At 32.7% G+C, this 22847-nt stretch overlaps 1 long non-coding RNA gene across 1 annotated transcript; it reads right to left on the minus strand.

Moving 5' to 3' along the window:
• Positions 1 to 16343: 16343 nt before the first annotated feature.
• On the minus strand, positions 16344 to 22303 carry LOC143254589 (uncharacterized). The gene is made up of 3 exons (XR_013030271.1): positions 22075 to 22303; positions 21857 to 21957; positions 16344 to 16574 (listed from the first exon to the last, which is right to left on the minus strand). It is a non-coding gene; the product is annotated as an uncharacterized LOC143254589 (long non-coding RNA).
• Positions 22304 to 22847: the final 544 nt, after the last annotated feature.

A 22847-nucleotide genomic window follows, 5' to 3' on the forward strand; every position in this document is an offset into this window, starting at 1 on the left:
AGAAATACTCAAACTTTCTCCAACTACAATTGTAAATCGCTCTTTTAGTACTTTTTTATTTAGCAAACAGTCCTTAAGCAATAAAAATTCCATATGCTTTTGTTGTTTTTTGATAAGTAAACTGTTTGAAGCAGTTTAATAAACTTTTATGAAACTTTCCTTCAACTAGCAAATTTTAATTTCAAAATTAATAATTCAAACTGTTAGAAAATGGATTATAAGTCGCATACATACATTAAAATAGCTTAATTTGGTTTCGAATGACTAACAATATATGCACTTATAATCAGTTATCTACTGAAAGCGTCACGTACAAGAAATAACAGATTTCGTTACTCAACATAAATGTGTAACTTTTGTGTTTATTTCTCTTGGGACGGCGATAATTCTGGGGCTTACAACGCTAAAATCAGGGGTTTGATTCCTCTGGATGGCATCTCTATAAGAAAGCACATTCATATGTGTATACTGTTTAACCGGAATTTATTAAACTTAAATGATTTCTAAATTAAAATTGAGCAAACGTACATGTGATAAGTTGACGATAACCTCAGTATTCTCCTTTATGTGGGAGAATCGGTATGGTCAGGTGGTAAGACACTCAACTTGTTATCCGAGGATCGAGGGTTTGAATTCTAGTTACACCAAACATGCTCGACCTTTCAGTTATGGGGGCGTTATACTCTGACGGTCAATCCCATTATTCGTTGGTAAAAGAGTAGCCCAAGAGTTGGCGGTGAGTGGTGATGACTAGCTGCCTTCTCTCTAGTCTTGCACTGCTAAATTAGGGACGACTAGCGCAGATAGCCCTCGTGTAGCTTTGCGCAAAATTCAAATCAAACCAAATCAATCCTTTATGTGACAGTCATGTGACGAAGGTCAGTTCTGAGCTGACCAAGTTTATTATAATACATAGTCATTATTTACGTATTTACAATATACTTAATATTGAAAATAAATGATTCAAGTGCTACATAATCGTATATTTATTTCATAAATATGTTAGCTACATATTTTGTATGTCACTTAATTTAAAAGTCTGTAAATAATCAACCTGTGAAGTGTATGAGATTTGCAAAACATTTTGGGATACTGCAGAGGAAAGATGCTTTATCAATGATATATCAAATACAATGTGCATGTATCCAAGCTTTAAAAACTTCAAGAACAAAAAAATATGTAAAATAACTGTGGTAACAATAAAAAGTTCTTGACAAATATATCTTTCACATTTTATAAATTCATCATATTTACTGTTTATCATTACAAAATGTACATTACAAAATAAACTGTACATTTTCTATACTTTTCCTCTGATAATGAAGAACGTATTTTGTTTGAATATTAGATGTCACCATAGTGTTATTTCATATATACTTATTATGTATTCTAGATCTGAAACCTCGATAAAAATTTTAAAACGAGATAATTAAACTGAACTTTTCACCGAATGTTGCAAAATATAAAATCTTACATACTAAATTATAATGAACACAATTTGTATAAAAATCAACTTAATAGAATTATAAACTACGATGTTTATAATACTTGAAGTTTGATGCTTGTTAATTTTACTGACATAATAATATATTGGACTATAAAAAAAGGTAAATGTTATATAAGAGCACTAAATTGTATAATTCATGCTACTGAAACATTGTTTCAAAATCTTTGTAAAAATATGTTATTTAAATAATTTCTTACTTAATAACTAAATATTCTGTTACGATTATGTTCCTTTGTATACATGTAGAAACTAAAAAGTTATAATGAAGTTTTGAAAGATACGGAAAGAGAATTTCTGGTATGTAGAAGGAAAAGCATTACGTTGGTTAAGCGAACAAAGATCAAATTTTCTAATCATGTCATCAGTAATATGTGACTACGTACAACCTTAATACTTCCTAATGAAGCATTTATAGCATTTTGAGGCATTTTTCGCTATTTCAAGTGCATCAAGGGATAATAAATATAATTTTATAAAAATTATATGTACGACATGCCTGCAATATGATGCATTGAAGATGGTATGGAGAACTAACTGTTTGTCTTATCTACAAAAACAGATGCAAATGTAGCAGAGAGAGACCTGTTTTTTTTAAGATGCCTATTTTAAGTGCATTTACCAATACTTACCGCTAAAGCTCCATGTAAGTAATTAATGCTATCAATATCAGTCGCATAACGTAGATAGTAAATAGATGTAACATAACACAGATGTTAGATGAATGTAACATAACATAGATAGTAGATGGATGTAACATAACATAGATGGTAGATGGATGTAAACTGTTTAATACTAAGGGAAATAAAATAATCTATGTCTGATCATCTATCGGTTGATGTTGTAATTGATAAACTATTTGTTGCAGTAAGCTATTTAACGAGTGTTACTGAAAATTATAAAATAACACAATATCATGTGCACCAAATAGCGAAAACCCACAGTAAATAGAACAAATTTTAGCAGTGTGATATCGAGAAACTAGTTTTGACAAGTTCGTGCATCATCTTCAATCTCACGTTGTCTTCTGAAGAGGATTCACGATTGTGTCAAAACTAGTTTTCCTGATACCAGACTTTTAACAGTTTGTTCCATTTACTGTGGTTTCTTGCTTGTATTATTTAATCTAACTGTAAACTTCCTCAGGTTAATGACTTGAGTACCACGCTCACGACTGTAAATCCTGAGTTAAAATAAATACATTTATAACTGGATGTAAAGCTAACTCCAATTACTAGCCTGCATGGTCTTTCATTACTCTAACAAACAGTAATCTTGATGTTGAACAGAGGTTTTTCTCAAACGTTTATAAATTTTAGTTGTATAGAACATCAAATGAATGGTAGGTGTTAATATTTTAAATATATTCTCTAACAGTTAGGTTAAACACTAAGTTATTCCTTTATTATAATATGTCATGATTTTATATACGAGTTGGTTGGGGTTCTTCTACAGTGTCTGTTACTTGATGATGGTAAAGTTGAACATTAAAAGGACAGCACACAATCCACTTGTTTTGAAATAATATATTTTAAACAAGCCACACAAACGTGCAACAGCTATAACCTATCACAGTTGTATCTAAAGCTCTAAATAATTATCTTTTCTTGTCAAACATCTACACAGGCTAATCCAATAACTTTAAAATACAACTGACAAGACAAATCTGCCACCAGTGGCTCAGCGGTATGTCTGCGAACTTAAAATGCTAAAAACCGGGTTTCGATACCTGTGGTGGGCAGAGCACAGATAGCCCATTGTGTAGCTTTGTGCTTAATTCAAAACAACAACAACAATAAGACAAATTTATTTTCTCTTCTCATATCACAATAATATCAGTTAATAATTCACTTACGTTACTCTGTTGGTAACAAGAATTATATCCTGAGCTTTAAATTGTCTTCTTTAGAACACCATTTGACAAAATAAATTATTCTCATTATGTCTCTTACAGATAAATCAACAGTCATTTAATCTATTTTCACTTTCAATGACTTAATATTTTTTACTTCACTTAACTTCTTTTGTTGGTTATCACAGTTGTATCTAGAGCTTTAAATAGTTGTCTCTTTCTTTTATTAAAAGTCTACCCAGTCTGTTTCAATGCTACAGGACCCTATTGACAAGACAAATTATTTTCTCCTGTCTCTGTTGTTACCATACAGCTCTGAAACACACTATGGAAATCATCTGTTAAGGTTAATCCCTCATACACCAGTTAATTTCACGTTTTCTTCCATTAACTAATTTTTTTCTAACATAACTTTGCTTGACTGCACTTACTTTGTCGCTTATATTTACACATTTTTCAACTGAGACATAGAACGTTTTGCACACTACGAGATGCTATGATGTAACAATACTCACATAGCGAGAAAAACTTAGAGGTTTCAAGAATGGTAACATCAACAATACTACAACAATTGAACAATGTAAAAAATAATGTACGACTGTTACCAAGTTACGTAACAAAATTTGTTTCAACTATTACCTTTAAAGCCTCTCAGTGGCACAGTGATATGTCTGCAGACCTACCAACGTTAGAAACCAAGTTTCAATAACCGTAGTGGGTAGAGCACAGATTACTCATTGCGTAGCTTTGTGTTTAACTTCAAAAAAACAATCACCTTTAACATACTTGTTGTAAAACCTAAATAATCGTAAAAAGCAGGATATTCTGCACTAATTTTTAGGAATTAAGCATACTTCATTTGCATTTCACATTGTAACATAACTTAAAGAATAAAAATGTAGGTTTACTGCATGTTATTATTGAGCAGCTCTTAACATGACTGAAATGCTCAACAATTTCCTTTCATGATGGGCAGTGTAAAGCTCTAAATAATTATCTTTTCTTGTCAAACATCTACACAGTAAAAGGAAATGTGTTCAGAATTATGGCAAGAAGTAACAATGACAAGATCTTTACATCAAAAAGACTGTATTAACATGACTGAAATGCTCAACAATTTCCTTTCATGATGGGCAGTGTAAATAGTAAAAAAGTCTGGCTCTGAGTGAAACCAAGAGTACAATACAATTAATCTTTTTAAAAGTATGTAAACATTTTAAATTGACAGATTAACTTAAGATTTGATCGTCACTGGGAACAGGTACTTTTGCTTTTCACATATAAAAGAGCGTAAATTAACTAATTGCAACATTAAAGTAAAAGGAAATGTGTTCAGAATTATGGCAAGAAGTAACAATGACAAGATCTTTACATCAAAAAGACTGTATTAATTAAGTGGCCAAAATTTCAAATTAGTGAAGTTAGATAATTTATATAATTATGTAACATTACAAAAAGAAATATTTCAAACACAGATTTATTTTTATCGACGTAGAATATAGCTAGAGAAGAATCTTCGGTAGGAAAGGGAGAAATTTGAACTACATAAATAATGTGTGTTTATTATTCTTGTATTTTTTACAAACAATTCCAGTTTACTTTTCAGCAGAATAAAACACTGATATTCAATAGCATCGATTCTGGGTGAGTTTGAGTGAAATTTTCAAGGATAACTTTACATATGATCATGTCTGAAAACATTATGAAGTTGCAATCAAACAACAACGAATATGTAAACTTTCATAAGTAATTATAATATTTTAGTTCAAATTAGTACTTTCTTTATATAGTTGGGTTATGGAATGTTTATAATAAAATTATCATATTGTAGCAATAAATTAATAATAAATTGGCAAACAACTATTTATAAAATGAGTAAATGGTTAATTTTGAAGGGATCATACTACGTATTTCAAGATAACATTATTTTGTCTTTTTCAGGTACACATGTAGTATATTCCCACAAAAATAAACCATTTCATCATGCTTATAGATCATTTCTTGCCAATTTATTATTATATTAGCATAATATGTTTCCAAAATCAAGTACTTATCATCCTGTAATTAATGAGATGCACATTTGCAGAATTATCAAGTTTACAGTTCTCGCTTATGTTGTGGAAAATAAATAACTTGTAACGAGCATCTGGGACACTTTCATGGGACTGTAAGTTTCGAAGCTGTACAACTAACTATATACTCGTACTATCTTAAACATCTCCAGAGCTTCGTTCTTTAGTTGTTGTTTTTTTTTTGTCGTTGTTGTTGTAAAGACAAATCTATACATTTGGTTAGCTGTACCCGGTTTTTAAGTGATATGAGCCCTCAGGTTTACTGCTGAACCACTGGGGACACTTTTCTTTAGGAATGATAGTGCTCGTTTAAGAATGGTAGTGGTTGTAAATATCAAAATTAATTAGCTTAACTGCTTTCAACACTCTTAAACTATATGTTTTTTGTCTTGTTGTGCAACGTTTCAGCCTTAGACCTATTTCCGGCTCAAAATGGTCTTTCTTGAGTAGTGATTCAAGTACTAGTCTGTCATTTTCTTCATTGAGCGTCATTATAGCTTCTATTTTGATTTATTTTTCGGAGTCATTAAATACTTTTGTTTTTTATTGGCATTCTGGATATTTATGGAATTTAACTATCTGATGATAAATTAATCTTGATTAAGATAAATATGACATCACCAGTTTCAGGCTAAAAGTTTTTCAATCATAATTTGTACCAGAAGGTTCCATTATTACATATATAAAGGTTTTACTCAGCATCGAAATTGCAATTAGCATTATAGTTGGCGTAAAATTTATTGAGTATACTGCGTAGTAATATACACTAACTTCATGAAGCTAAATTTTTTATCTCTCTTTTCTGTAATCAGAAAACTCTGTTTAACTTGCGACTACGTACAGTACAGTGATGGGTAACTTTTATCCAGTAGAGGTCAAAAGAGTTTTTCTCATACCTTTCAGGAAGGACTTCTCTTTTCTTTTTTGTAATACATTTTGCTCCTCATTTAAAAACGTTCAACTTATATAGATAGCCATTGATTATAACGATAAGCTTAGTTTGAAACAAATAAATCGAAAGAGGTAACGTTTTCTGATATTTCTCACGTCATTCCTCAGTTTGAGAACTAATGGTCAAGAAAATATACTGAACGCTACAATATATCAATATACAATCATCTATTGTGGACGTTCTGTACGTCGTTCGCGGCCTGGCATGGCGAGATGGGTTAAGGTGTTCGACTGGTAATCTGATGGTCGCAGGTTCGAATCCCTGTCGCACCAAACATGCTCGCACATTCAGCCGTGCGGTCGTTCTAATGTGACGGTCAATCCCACTATTCGTTGGTAAAAGAGTAGCCCAAAAGTTGGAGATGGGTGGTGATAACTAGCTGCCTTCCCTCTAATCTTACACTGCTAAATTGAGGACGACTAGCACAGATAGTGCTCGAGTAGCTTTGCTCGAAATTCAAAAAACAAACGTCATTCGCTTAGAAATGTGGTGTTTTATTGCAGTAATGTAAAATATATACATATAGCCAACTAGGTCGTGGGATGGTTAAATATTACTCCATTATTTTTAACAAACCTAAAACGTCTACTGCCTTTTTTTAAATATACATTTCATCTTCATGTAAATCACGTAAACTCTTTGTGGACAAGGTCCACATTCTCTGAACATGCCTTTTACGGTTAGTAAGTGTAATTAGCTTATTAACGTTATATAACATTTTCTTGTTCTTTTCATACAAATCATTAATATTTTTCACTCTATAAATAATATCTCAAATACATTTCCTTAGTAATCCTCACTGTAAAAAAAAAAAAAAAAAAACAACTGAAATGCATTTAGAAGATTGTGTGAACGAACATTTAAACGTGAAACTGCAATGAAATATTATGGAAGACGTGAAACAAAAACTCTATAACCCAAGTGCTTTCGAAAGGTAGACCTTTCTTCTTCAGGGGCAAACTGGGGAAAGAAAGGTCCACCTTTCAAAACCGTTCGGATTTTAAGGGTTTTACTTCACTTCTTTCAAGCCTTCTTGAACCTACGTGTTTTTCTAACATTATGAATATTATGGAAGATGATAGTAATACCAGTATTTATAAGGTTAATATGCCGCTACGTATTAACATGATAATATTATATAACGAGTTGGATGCAGTGCCTATCCCTGAGTTAGGCATTTGCTTCGCTCCACACATCAAACCAGTATGAATGAAAAATAAAGAAAGGATTACAGCTGTATAAATATTATGTGCTTTTAATGTAATATAGTTCTTATCAGTTTCTTACAGACCTATCTGCTACCGTTCTCGAGTATAAAAACTACCAAATACGATTTAATATTGCAACTACAGAAACCTAATGAAAAATGGTAACCATAAACTTTTCTTCTTGAGAAAAAAATCATGTATACTGCTGTTGTTACGTATAATAAATCACGTACCTTTTGCCCTGCATGACCAGGTGGTTAGGGACGCTCAACTCGTAATCTCAGAAGGGCGTTACAACGTTACGGTAAATCCCACAATTCGTTGATAAAATAATAACGCAAGTGATGAAGGGGGGGTACCTACCCTATAGTCTTTCACTACTGCATTAAGGACGGCTAGTGCAGGTATCCGTCGTGTAGAGTTGCGCAAAATTAAAAAACAACAACAAATAAACACATCACATATTATACTTTTGGATATCTGGTTCTTTCAAAGAACGAGCTTATATGTAGTATATTACAATTATTTACAAAAAATATTTTACTAAATCTTTTATTCCTTCAGAAAGTGTGGAGAAAAAGCAAAATATATTTTTCATAACAAATATTTCTTTCGAGTTTGTTTAGTAGGTCTCAAACTACAAAATGAACTTCAGTTTCCTGGTAACGCCTGTTAAATACTAATGAAAACTAAAATTTTTGTCTAAAATTGTTAATGATTTTATACAAGTTAAACTGATTTTAAATGAACAAATATACGAGGCTCATATACCTCTTAACAGTTACTTCCTTATCATAAATCCCTTAGCAAGATAAAGAATCATTTTAAAAGGATATTATATAAACATCTATTTATAATAATTAAGACACATCTATCGAGTTAAGCGCAAATGAAATTCGTGAAATTTTTGTCATTGCTTGCAATGCCTCGTTACATTTCGTTCGATGAATAGTTAGGAGATTGTTGTTAGACACACCGAAAGAGGGCGACACAAGTGAGACGATTTCAGTTGGGGAGGGGGAAGAGAGCTACTATAAGCACTGGAGAGAACGAGGTAATAGTTTCACAAAAACTGAGAGATATATCTCAGGACGGCTGGTGTGGATATATACACTTTTACTAATAAAGCAGAGAACAAAGTTTCAACCTTCCTAGATCATCTTCAGGTTAATTTCTCGACGAGAGCTATTCAAATATTATCTGAAATCTAAAATTTAACACTGCTTTCGTAAGTATCTAAACCTTTCATTATTTTAGTTGTATATTATCATACACAGCATTGTTTACCTGCTGTAGTTTCTTAGATATTCTTATTCCAATTAACCAGCAAAATGATCAAACAAGTTTCTCTGCAATTGTAGAGTCGTTAAAAGATATCTTGCAAATAAGAGATGTGATGTCATGGAATAGCCAGGACAATCACCTAATATCTATCCAATTAAACATTTATGGTATTAATCAGTGATGTCGAGAAAACCCACTTGTAGAGAAATATATTTGTAAAAACGGCTCGTTTGGGTTGAGAAAATATTTTACGTAGAGGAGTGAACAACGTTTTGACCTTCTTCGGTGAACCTGACGATGACTGAAGAAGGTCGAAACGTTGTTCACTCCTCTACGTAAAATATTTTCTCAACCCAAACGAGCCGTTTTTACAAATATATTTATGGTATTACATATTATAATTTATTACGGACGAGTCTCCGCTCTTTTATGTTAAGTGTTACGATTTCAAACACCCAAAACTTTTAATTTGAATTTAGAAGTTAATTAAATGTAGATATGTATCAAATTTAAAATATTTGCCAACAAGATAGATACACAGATTTTTTTAAAACAAATATATTTTACTATACAAACAGTAATACAATTTATAATAACGGTTATTACAAATATTGCTTTATATACGAGAGCTTTACAAGCTTACAAACAACATTGAGTCTTCTGTCTGGTCTAAAACTGAGTATTTTATCGACGACCCAGGTCCACGACGAGCAAATTAATTCTGAGTTGATACTGTTATGCCTCGTTTAAGCGAGCTAGCTTGTTTGGCCCGACGACACTGACTTTTATCTATAAAGATATTTAATGACCTTGTCGAAATACTAATGTTAGAAGTTAATCCATTGAAGTTGAACGGTTTGAAGTTGAACACATTCAACATGTAACTGACCTACTGTTATACATTTATTTTAAATCTCCATTTGTTTCAGTTTAGCGCATGTGACGTACATTGCTAGATATGTGTTGCGCAAGTCCCACCTGTATCGTAAATTTGTAGAAGATTCTCAAGAGTGAGAATCAACAATATTTGTTTTACAAAAACGTACTAGTGCATTGTTGAAATTTGTATAAACTCACGTGTTTTACGAAAACACTAGCATGTCTTTGAACATTGTTCTACATTCGGGAGTCTCGTCTATAAGGTATATAAAAACAAGTTATCGCAAGACGCCAGGAGACAGTAGAATATTGTTTGGTTTGGTTTGTTTCTGAATTTAGCACAAAGCTATATGAGGACTATCTACGTTAGCCGTACCTAATTTAGCAATGTAAGACTAAATGGAAAGCAGCTAGTCATCACTACCCACTACCGCCAACTCTTGGGCTACTCTTTTACCAACGAAAAATGGGATTGACCGTCACTTTATAACGCCCCCACGCCTGAAAGGGCGAGCATGTTTTGTGTGACGGGTATTCGAACTCACGATCCTCAGATTACGAGCCGAGTGTCTTAACCACCTGGCCATGTCTGCTCTAGTTCCTCAGTGTCACAGCAGTATATCTGCGAATTTACAACGCTAGAAACAGGATTTCAATATCCTTGGTGGGCAGACTACTGATAGCCTATTGTGTAGCTTTATGCTTAACTTCAAACAAGCCACAAATAATTACCGATAGGTAGTTATCAACGAATGATGTTTCTGTTAACACCGTAATTTATAACCAGTTCCATCAACAATACAGCTGGACACTAAAAGGTTTGCTTCTAAATCTTTCGGTCAAATAGAACTGACATCATCCAGACGTATTAAGGTAACTATACCATATATAGCTATTCATTTGACACCTTACTTTAAGGTTTTCTTCGTAAGCAGTTCGTTTCCACACAATACGAGCTATGTCGGGTTTCTGTGCCAAATCTCTCCAAGAGGACATTTTATCAAAATCGTGTTTCACGGTCATAGCAGCCTTCAAATGGCCACTGAAGGCATTCACCAAGACGATAATTCCCAACCACCAAACTCCCACCAGAAGGCGTCCCGATGTCGTTTCAGGCAAGTTAGAGGAAGCTAAAACAAATAGCAGGGGAATAAAGAGAAACGTATAATGATTAGTAAGACAACTGCACGTGTCATAATCACTAACACAAGAACTGTCAGCCACGTTCTTGTCAAGACGCACACCTTCAAGTCTTCTCTGATAGCTTTAAAGTAACCTTAATAACCTTAAAGATATTAATTAGACTTCGTTCTTTAAGATATTAAAAAAAAACGTATTCTGGCACTTTATTTAAATATTATTTTAAACTTCTAAACATCTAAATGATTATTAAAGTATTATGTGATAATACCCCTGTGTCACATCCACCAACTAATGAGAGTTAGATGTTGAAACTGAAATTGCAATATTTTGTTTTGTTTTCACAGTAAAAAAATACTCAAACTGTGTATTAGGAGATAAAAGTACAGACACAGATAAAGACTCAAACTCACTGTCTGAACGAGAGAAGGAAATACAGCGATTTCTTCCTTTTGGTCATCATAAAAAAGGCGGGCCAATCTCTTATTTAATTAAACTTTCCTAGTATATTATATGCTTCTAACTGAACAATCGGCATCAGGAAGTATTCCATTAATTTCACATGATGGTTAGTCGCCATTCAAAGCTACAATTACATTATCACTAATGACAAAATACTCTCCAACCTAACTTACTATGAAATTAACTTTAAAAGCAAATGGTTTCATAAATAATAAATTTTGACATGAAAAACTGAATACTTTGAAAAAACATTGCATTAAACATAAGACCTCACTCATCTGTAATACCTTTAGTCGCTACATCACTACACAACAGCCGAATTTGTGCCACGATAAAAACTCAGATAAGTAATCACGTAACGTAGCTACACGAGTCGTTTAATTTCATATAGTAACATTCACTGCTATAAAAAGCAATTCGAAAATATTGTGTTACTCTGTTTCACATGAAAATTGTTTTTTCTAAAACATACTATAAACTGGTTTCTTTATATAAATCTAATAAATGGTAAATAAAACTTCGCACGTAGATAAAAGCTTCCTTTGAATATATATTATTCTTTATATAAAAGGTTAAGATAGAAATTATTATCTTTTTGGTTTTCTCACAAAAAAGATGTATTTTTTGTAAACGTATTGTATTATCAAAAGACTTCCTTAGAAAAAACACGGGCGTTTGTTTGTTTTTGACTTTCGCACAAAGCTACTCGAGGGCTATCTGTACTAGTCCTTCCTAATTTAGTAGTGTAACACTAGAGGGAAGGCAGCTAGTCATCACCACCCACCGCCAACTCTTGGGCTACTATTTTACCAACGAATAGTGGGATTGACCGTCACATTATAACGCCCCCACGGCTGAAAGGGCGAGCATGTTTGGCGCGACGGGGATGCGAAACCGCGATCCTCGGATTACGAGTCGAACGCCTTAACGCGCTTGGCCATGCCGGGCCGAACACGGGTGTATCAAAAATAAAAGTTAAATAATTGCAGCCAGTTTCTGTCAATATAAGCATGTTTTCACCATGATTATGATTCACCTGTATTCTCATGGCTGTCTTTAATATGATAGTAAAGTTTCATGCTTGTTTAATGATTTTCATTAAAAGTAATCTACACACGCTTGTGTCAGAAGTAGTAAAAAGAAAAACTATTGGTAAAACTCTTTAGACGTGCGTGAGTTGTGACGGAATAACAATATAGTCAAAGAATACTTGACTGAGAAAAGAAAAACTATTGGTAAAACTCTTCAGACGTGCGTGAGTTGTGACGGTATAACAATATAGTCAAAGAATACTTGACTGAGAAAAGAAAAACTATTGGTAAAACTCTTTAGACGTGCGTGAGTTGTGACGGTATAACAATATAGTCAAAGAATACTTGACTGAGAAAAGAAAAACTATTGGTAAAACTCTTTAGACGTGCGTGAGTTGTGACGGTATAACAATATAGTCAAAGAATACTTGACTGAGAAAAGAAAAACTATTGGTAAAACTCTTTAGACGTGCGTGAGTTGTGACGGTATAACAATATAGTCAAAGAATACTTGACTGAGAAAAGAAAAACAAAGGCCCATTAATTTTAAAGTGCTTTTAGTGATAAGTGTTTATAGAGCAATATTGCCAAATCTGATCAGCAAAATAATCTCAATGAACTTTCAGAACAAACTTAACCTACTTTAGAGAAGAATTAGAAGAGATTACAAACTCCTTAATCATCTTAATGTTTGCATGCTGTTTTATGTTTATGTTAGTGTCAACACGCATGGAGTAATTATTGAGTAAATGCCCAAGTAGTAAGTAACATGGAAGCAAGAGTATGATTGTACAAACGTGTACAAGTTGTTATTCTGGTCTGTGTGAGTTTGGTTTGAACATTTGTTCGTCAAAATAGACATACACGCCTGTTTTGTATAAAAGTGTGTGCTTTTAGTACATTCGTTTTCCAAACAGATTTACGTTTTGTTTAGACAGTTTCTTTGTACTTGTTGTGGAGTTATACTTTGTTACTTGCCAGAAGTTATAGGGTGTCAAATTGTTCCATTGACCAGAATTAGCATGAAGCAAACAAACATTGCCAGAAAATAGGGTACCCCTAATGTACTGTATCTTAAATACTGAAACATCATCCGACTACATGAAATGTTTTTCAAAGACTGTTATCTGATAGACACCAAAAATCTACTGCCCAATATGACCATGTTTTGATCAGTTGAATACATCAAGGTCGAATGAAATTTTACAGCTTATGATAGAAATGGCATGAACACGTTTATTTCAGGGTATCTAGAGAAACGGTGAATATGAGACTGACCTGACAAGGTTCTTTTGCAAGAATACTGTATACAAACTGATATTAACCAGAATTCACCGTTGTCACTGTGTTACTTGGGTAAAACAGCATGATACTGGAAACATATCATCTTTGCAGACAAGTCTTGTTTCCGGCTTGTTAAAGCTGAAAGTATGGTTTGTGTTCGTCGTTAGCATGTAGAACAGATGATAAAAACTTTCTTTCTTACAGAAAATACACAGGTAGTGGTTCAATACATGTTTGAGTAGCTATTCATCATGTGCTTCATATTCTCATTATAGAAATTACGCTTAAACATTTACTTTGACTGATTTGCAGACTTCTGGTATCAGTCATTCAGATCTAAAAAAAAAAAAATTATGTATTAAAAGGGACGACGAAAATATACAGTCAGTTGTTTATTTTGAATTTCGCACAAAGCTACTCGAGGGCTATCTGTGTTAGCCGTCCCTAATTTAGTAGTGTAAGAGTAGAGGGAAGACAGCTAGTCATCACCACCCACCGCCAACTCTTGGGCTACTCTTTTATCAAAGAATAGTGGGATTGATCGTCACATTATAATGCCCCCATGGCTGAAAGGGCGAGCATGTTTGGCGCGACGGGGATGCGAACCCGCGACCCTCAAATTACGAGTCGCACGCCTTAATACGCTTGGCCATGCCGGGCCTATTCATGCAGAGTTAGAAAAAAGCAACAGAAAACAGAAAGCTCTCCTTTATCACACGCAGTGGAGGAGGAAATGTGATTATCTGTTGTTTCATTATATTTAGTTAAAAGTAAATTTATTAATTGTTAATATAAAGCAAAATAAATGATAATAAAAATATATAGTTAGAAAACTTCTATTCAGCATAATGATTACAAAAACAAAAATACCATTGGTTGCTATCCATTTTTGACTTCACCTTCAAGTTTATTAATCTAATGTCAAACTTCGTATTATGTCAAATTTAATTAGAAATTTTAAATCTTTATTAGTTATTTAAAATATTAAAGTAAATATGGTAAAAACCATAAATAAATATTTGAAAGAAATTAAGTATACTCTTTATTCCAATGGAACAAATAGTATATCATTTACTGTTGCTTCATTTCTGATTACTTCATTTAATTAAGTCGCTTAATTTTAGTTTGAAACCTTACTTTAAACCATATGTAGGAATGACAAAGTATTATTATTAGTCCACGGTGAGTATCGAAATTCGATTTCAAGTGCTATAATCCAAGAAAGTTACCATTAAACCACTGAAACTTTCCTCAAGTGAGACAACTTTTCATTTTTGCATATTTTGGGAATAACGAGATTAAAAGTTATGAAACAATATAAATATAATAACTGACAATCTATCATTTCATAAAATTACATTTTAATATTAACAGTGGGAGGAAGCTGACCATGCAATTATTTTATATAAAATAATCATTACTTAAAGAACAAATTTAACGACAATAATTTAGTTTTCTTAAGTAATTAAAATTTCCTACTAAATTTATTTTCAACAAATTCTTGAATGCAAAGTTAAAAACAAACTAAACGAATAAAATAGCTTTAATTAAAAATCAACAAATAGTAAATAAAAATTCCTTATCATTTTATTTGACTAGCTTTCAAATATTTCGAGAAAATGTTAGATATTGAAATATATATTTATTTTTTCAAATATGCAGACTATTAGGCCTGAAAAAAGAAGAATGCTAAGAAACAAATGATCAAATGCTTAAGTCCTGCACATCAATAAACTGCTCATGTAAAGCTGTATTTCACAAAAACGATCTTAATTTTTACAATTCATTAATAGCTTCGTTTTGTTTTTATATTTGTGATAATTAAATATTCTACTTACTGCCATTTGAATTAATTCAATTTCACGTAAAACAGCTTCAATTATAATTTAATGATTTAAGCCATTTTTATCCCAGAACATTTTAATTTTCAAGTTTATATGATAATTCAGAAAAGTTTCTTTTAAAGAATTATTAAATTATTTTGCAGTTAAGATGAAATAAAGAAATCGAGTTATTGAAAGCGTAAATTTTAAAGTTATGTCAACATTCTTACATTTTGTTTGTTTTTTATAATTATGCACAAAGTTACACAATGAGTCATCTGTGCTTTGCTTACCACGAATACTGAAATGAGGTTTTTCGTGGTAAATATCTGCAGATATACCTCTGTGCCTCTTTTCGGCGCATCAACCTCGCACTTTACCATTGTAATTCCTTTGACTTACGGTTGTCTCCCCAGGGGACAACTCTTAGGTAACCTTTTCTTTGTGTTAAAGGTAACGCAATAATTGTATGTAATTTTTTGCGTGTTATATTGTTTATTTTAAACCAATTATCTTAAGTAAGGTGACTTTTGTTTTAGATAAGGATTATTAACAACAGTTCTAGAATTTGCGGCCATAAAGTAAGGGAAAAAATTATATTTATAATTATTTGAGGGAGGCAGACGTTCATCAATAACTTAGCTTGACAAAGTTTGAACAAATAATCAGAAAATGAGTGTTTATTTATAAGATAGAAGTCCTGAAAAGGATGTTGATATGAAAGTCAATTTTTCCCATTTACTGCGTCCATGATATATTTCTAAAGACAAAATTATCATAATTAGTATTTGTACTATAAAGAGCAATTAGAATTTGACAATAGATTTTATTTACATGATAATAACACTCTACTAAAACTATATGTCAACACCAATGGAAAAAATATTTTGCAAATTGAAAGTTAAGATATACTGCGGAAATATACCTGCCAATCAAAAGTTACAATGTATCCGAAAACGTTAGCTGTGTTGTTGTTTTTTTTTCATTCTACCTGTCATAATTGCTAAGTAACCACTGGCAATGCTTGGCAACTTTTGATCTGTCATAGGTGGCAGCAAATGGTCCAAGAGCAACGTCAGACTCCTAAAAACACAAACGATGATTTAATAGTTGTACCTCGTATAATGTCATATTGTTAAGAACGATCAACTACTTCGAAAATCTATTTGAATTTGGATGGTTATTCAGCTGTTTTCAATTGTTATTTGTGAGATTTGCGAGAATCCAGATGATGGTAAACACTCAGAAAATAAAGACAGTTTAATTAATTCTGGCATTACTACCGAAAAGAAAATGGAGCATGACTGAAGAAACATGAAACGAGAATTTAATGAAAGTTGGGAGTTAAAATTTGCAGTGATTGAAGCAAATAGTAAGCCAGTGTGTCTTTTGTGTAACAAAGATTTTATGAATAATAAAGTATACAACCTTAAGCAACACTTTAACAATTTGTTACAACGAATTTGATGTAAAGTTTCCACTTGACAGCAAAAATCATGTGAATGAAATTAGCTATCTGAAAGCACAACTTCATGAACAAAAGGTAGGACTGAAAAGATTTTTATCCTCGATTAAACTAGTTACGTTAGGTAGCTTTAAAGTAGCTTGTATTCTAGATCAAAAAAAGAAATAATTTTCTGATGCTGAACTAGTAAAAGAAATATTGATTGTGGTCATTTAAACTATGTTGAAGAATTATAATTCAAAAAATAAAAGGCGATATTCTTCAAAAGGTAAATAATTTGCAATTAAGTCGGAGAACAATTGCCCGCAGAATGCTAGAGTTAGCTAAAGACATAGAAAATAAGTTGCTTCAACAACTAAAAAACTTTATATTTTCTTTAGCACCAGATGAGTTGACAAATGTTAGTTACACTGCACAGTTGATATTTTGGGTTCAATATATAATGGTCCAGCATAGCTAGGTGGTTAAGGCACTCGACTTATAATACGAGGGTCGCGGGTTCGAATCCCGGTCACACCAAACATGCTTCCCCTCCCAGCCCTGGGGGCGTTATAATGAGACGCCCAATCCCACTATTCATTAGTAAAAGAGTAGCCCAAGAGGTGGCGGTCGGTGGTAAAGACTAGCTGCCTTCCTTCTAGTCTTACACTGTTAAATAGGGACGGCTAGCACAGATAGCCCTGGTGTAGCTTTGTGGGAAATTCAAAACAAACCAATCAACATGTAACTTCAGATCTTCAAGTGAGGGAAGAAATGCTTGACCCTTGTGGATTACGAGATCGAACATGTGGAAAAAAATTTCTTGAAATGTCACAGAAATTCAACCTGGATCTTAAAAAACAGGTTTCTGTCACAACAGACGGTGCTCCCGCCATGACTGGGGCGAAATTAGGATTTATTTCTCTTTCAAAGCAGCATTTAATTGAAAATAATGTGAAGTCCACGCTGCCATCTTTCCATTGCATTTTGCATCAGGAAAATTTATGTACTCAGATGTCTAAATGTGATGAATTGAAAAATTTGATGGACATTGTTGTAAAAATTGTGAATTATATTAGAAGTGGAACCTCTTTCATCCATCGACAGTTTGTTAAGTCCTTGAAGAAAATCAATGACTGTACTTTGGATGATCTTACTGATTTTGCAAATGTAAGATGATTAATTAGAGGAAAAGTCTTGGAACGATTTACTTGCTTATTTCCTCAAATAAATAAATATCTTATTGGAAATGGTGAGATTGAAAATTCCCCTGAAATTTAAACTTTGTCATGACAATGTGATTTGCACTTTCTGTGCGACATGATGGCTCAGTTGAATAATTTGAATACGGAAGCTTCAAGGAAGAGGTAAAATAATGAGGGAGCAATCAAACTCTATTTATGAATTTCAATTGAAGCTAAACTCCCTTGCGGAACAATAACAAAAGAATGATTTGACACATTTTGTAAAGTTGAATAGTTTTCTAGAAAATAATAACGACTATGATTTCTCTGCTGCTAAAGACGATCTCTAAGTAAACTGGATCAAAAATCTGTCTCAAATATTTGAATCACGTTTCTCCGAATTTAAAAAATTTGAAATTGATATTTGAATTTTTGCATGATCCATTTCAATACTTAGGAAATTTCCGTAAGGAAATTAAATCTTTTTTGTCTTTGGATAAGTGTGGATTTGTTTGGATCCACATGGGTGTGTGAGTCAACATTTTCTACGCTAGATTTTCTGAAGTCTAGATACAGATCTCGGCTTACTGACATAAATTTAGCATAGATATTAAGCTATATTTCACGAAACTTGTTAATGAAAACCCCCATAAAATTTCACATTGAAGGTTAGTTGAAATGCAGTTACTTTGATTAAACTAACATCTTTCAATTTTTTTAATAGTGTGGCCAACGTTGTTTTCATTAGCCACACTTGTGACCACTATGAAATATAACTTGCCCACACCCGATCTACAGTGCATTAGCAATGTGAAGATTTTGACGTTAACTTAGAAGAATCGCAGGTTCAAATCCCCCGCCCCACCAAACTCGGTTTTTCAGCCGTGGAGGCGTTTTAATGTACTGGTCAAACCAACTATCTGTTTGTAAAAGTAGCTCAAGAGTTGGCGGTGGGTGGGGATGACTAGCTGCCTTCACTCTGTCTAGTCGTTCACGCTAAATTAGAGTCGGCTAGCTCAGATAGCTCTTGTATGGCTTTGCGCGAACTTAAAAAAAACCTATAAAAGCAGCTGAGAGATCGCTTTATTAAAACGTACTTATCATGTATCAAAAAATAATTTTAACTGAGTACGCGTACACGTGAAATTAAAGCTTTGTTATTGTATCATTCTGTCTATATATTTATTTGTCTATTTGTGTTTGCGTGTGCATATGTTACAAACAAAAAATATTTGTTGAGTAAGAACTGCAGTGTACATACACCACCCGTTGTGTGTGTAAACGTGTTTGATCCTACAGAAAACATAAGCGAACAAGTTTTAACATTATTTAAATCTCCTATTACAATAACAATTCGTTGATATATACATAAAACAGTTACTTTTCAATGCGTGTCTTATTTGTAGACAGAAAAAACGTATAAGTAAATATTTCTGTTTGAAGACATGTTGATTTTAACCCAAATGACAGTTATAGACACACACACATATATTATATATAACATTATATGCATGACAAATTGTACTGTTTTCCTAGCGTTGTTCTTTCTCACATTTATGACAGCCATTTTCTTCGCTGCGTTTGGAAGGCTTCACATGCAAGTAAAGCTAAACATCCACTTCTGAAGTGACAGGAAAACAGGCATGAATAATGTTGATACCAACATAGGATACTCTACAGTCTACACTGAATAATGTTGATACCAACATAGGATACTCTACAGTCTACACTGAATAATGTTGATACCAACATAGGATACTCTACAGTCTACACTGAACTATTAGGAATTAACAACAATAATATTCAAACTTCACGTTGCAATGTAACGTAAAGAATATGAATATAGATTTACCTGTGTTATTGTTGAGCATCTCTTAGTATACCTGAAATAGTCAACAATCACTTTTAGCAGTGGATGATATAAGCAGCTCAGAGCTTTAGCTCTAAGTGAAACACAATTAATATTTTTAAAGTCCATGAAATAATTTAAATTGATAGATTAACTTAAATTTTTCCCGTCAGTGTGGACGGGGACTTTTTGCTTTTATATAAAGTACTGTGCAAAAGTGTTACAACAAGAAAATATTTTGTCATTATTTCCAATTTATGGAGCTAATTATTCCATGTCATTACATGTTGAATACAAATTTCAACACCACAGTAATACTTCACTGATTTCTGTTGATAATTTAATGAGCTGAGGTGAGAATACTTATCATTCTTTAGAATTCTATATATTTTTACTAAGGGGAGATCATGAGAATTCTGCTTAAATGACTATACATATGAAATTTAGGGTCTAAAATAACTGTCATGTTACCCAATACAATGTCTTAACTATGTGGAAAGAAACTAGCAGGAAGCTAGCATATGGTACTGTATACGTTAGACAAAATCAATATAATAGCACTCCACAAACAAACCTTGATAAAAACAATGTTTAACACTATATGCCAAGTTTTGTTATGATGCCACGGGCCGAAAAGTGTAGGATTTTGTCGGTAGAGCAGAGAGTTCGCACAAAAGCTTTTTATGATACTGGTTTGACTTCCTAACAAATTGCTACTGACTTGAAATGCTCCCCAAACATTGTTAAGTGCACCTTAGATCGTGAAACCAAGACAGGTAAATTTGAAAATAGGACAGGAAGAGGCAGAACACCTAAACTAAATGATACTGATGTTAAGAATCTTCACTTGTGCAGCCTTTGAAACAAAAGAAGTACTGCCACTGAAGCATGAAATAAACGACTGTGTACCAAAAGACAGAAAAGTGTCCAGATCTACAGTATTGAGAAGGCTCAACAACAATGGAATATTTGGTCGTGTAGCAGTTTAAAACCTTTACATCAATTCCCAAGTATTTTCAAGAGATTGAAATTTGCTAAAATGTACAAAAACTAGTATATTGATGATTAGAAAAAGGTGTTACAAGTGGATGATTTTATGTTTCAAATATTTGGTTCAAAGTATAGGTTGTGCTTTCAGTGAAGAAAAAAGGTGATAGATACTTACCTCAATGCATAGCACCTACTATGAAACGTGGGGGAGGTAGTGTGATAGTTTGGGGGTGGTTTTCTCTTGAAATAGCAGGAGATATATGCAAATCAGATGTAATAAAGGACCAAATCAAGCACCATCAAATACTGATCTTTCATGATATACCCAATGGTTTGTGAAAGGACTCCACTATCAAGGAGATAACGTACTAAATACTCATCTAACTTGTGGAAAAATTACTTAGTTAAGAAAGAAAGTGCTAGAGTCATTAAAATGATGTAATGACTCCCACAGAACTCCAATCTCAAACCAACTGAGCAGTAACTTTGATTTGTCAAGTTCTCGATCTCTCAAATGGCAGACAAATCCAAAGTTGCATACTTCCAAAGAAACTTTATGGGAGTGTATTAGAATCATTTGGATTAAAATCTCAGAAGACACTTTCATTAAATATTTAGCAACAATACCTGAAAGTATGTCTACAGTTATTAAAGCAAAAGGAGAGCATGCGTAATATTAATTGTTTGCTACATAGCTAATAAAAGGACATTGAAATGTATATTTATTTTATAAAACATCCTCGTATAAGCGGAACAAAAACGTATATGATGTATGAAAAAGTTAAAGTTGATATTAAAAATATAGTAGGTTCCTTCGTTATATGTTTTTTAAGTGACAAAATATTTTAGGACAAGCTTGAGACCAAAATAATTATCGTTGCATTCATTATGAATCTACCTGAATTTTACTTCCTTGGACAACATTTTCAGAATGTTACCAATTGGTCCAGATATGCAAGTTCCATTTTCTCTTTTGTTGATACTGATCCAGGGTTTCCACTAAAAAAATAACAGATATCAATAAATAATTTAGTTACAATAATTAATTAAGATAATATTTCTAACTTATAAACAAAATTCATTATAAAGTAACTTTACGTTGTGCAAAGCACTTACATATTCTCAAGTAGTTATTAGGATTGTTCAGACACATTATATATTTAAAAACGGCTGGTGTGAGTAGAGAAAGCATTAACAGAGGAGCAAACAACGTTTCGACCTTCTTCAGTCATCGTCAGGTTCACTCGTCATCAAGGATTATTGTTCAGACACACGCGATGATTGTTTGCCTCAAGCAATAAGACAATGACGTCATAGTTTCATGAAGTGGCACAAGAGACCACATTTGTCGACCGCAATGATAGCTAGAAGTTGTCAAGATAATGTATTACTAAGGGCGTGTTGTTAGACCCCCATGACAGGTGGAAGTTTTCATGCAACCAATGGGGGCGTTACCAGAGCCATCATGACGCGAGAAATGTTGGTATATTATACAGTTATAGATCTCTGTTAGACGGAAATCTCTGAGTCTTATGTTGATCATTGTGAGGAATACCATTTATATTTTGCTGAATATCAATAATTTAATTAAAATAGTAATGTAAACATATAGTTTGTTACATTTGACTAATATAATGCTAGAACAAGTATATAGTGCAGGTATTATTAAACTGAGCCATAAGTCAGTATTTCATAAATATACTTTTTCGTAAATAATATGTTAGTATGTATTAAAATTTTATATGAAATACGAGTTTTATGTAAGAAAATCACAAAGCACTGGTTTGTTACTGACCGTTTATATAGCTTGTAAGTGAAAAGATAATTCATGTTATAATAACAATTTCAAAATTCATGTAAGAAAATATCTGTTTTTAAATAGTCAAGTA

This window comes from Tachypleus tridentatus, chromosome 6 (genome assembly GCF_004210375.1).
Source record: "Tachypleus tridentatus isolate NWPU-2018 chromosome 6, ASM421037v1, whole genome shotgun sequence".
NCBI classification, from domain to species: domain Eukaryota; kingdom Metazoa; phylum Arthropoda; class Merostomata; order Xiphosura; family Limulidae; genus Tachypleus; species Tachypleus tridentatus.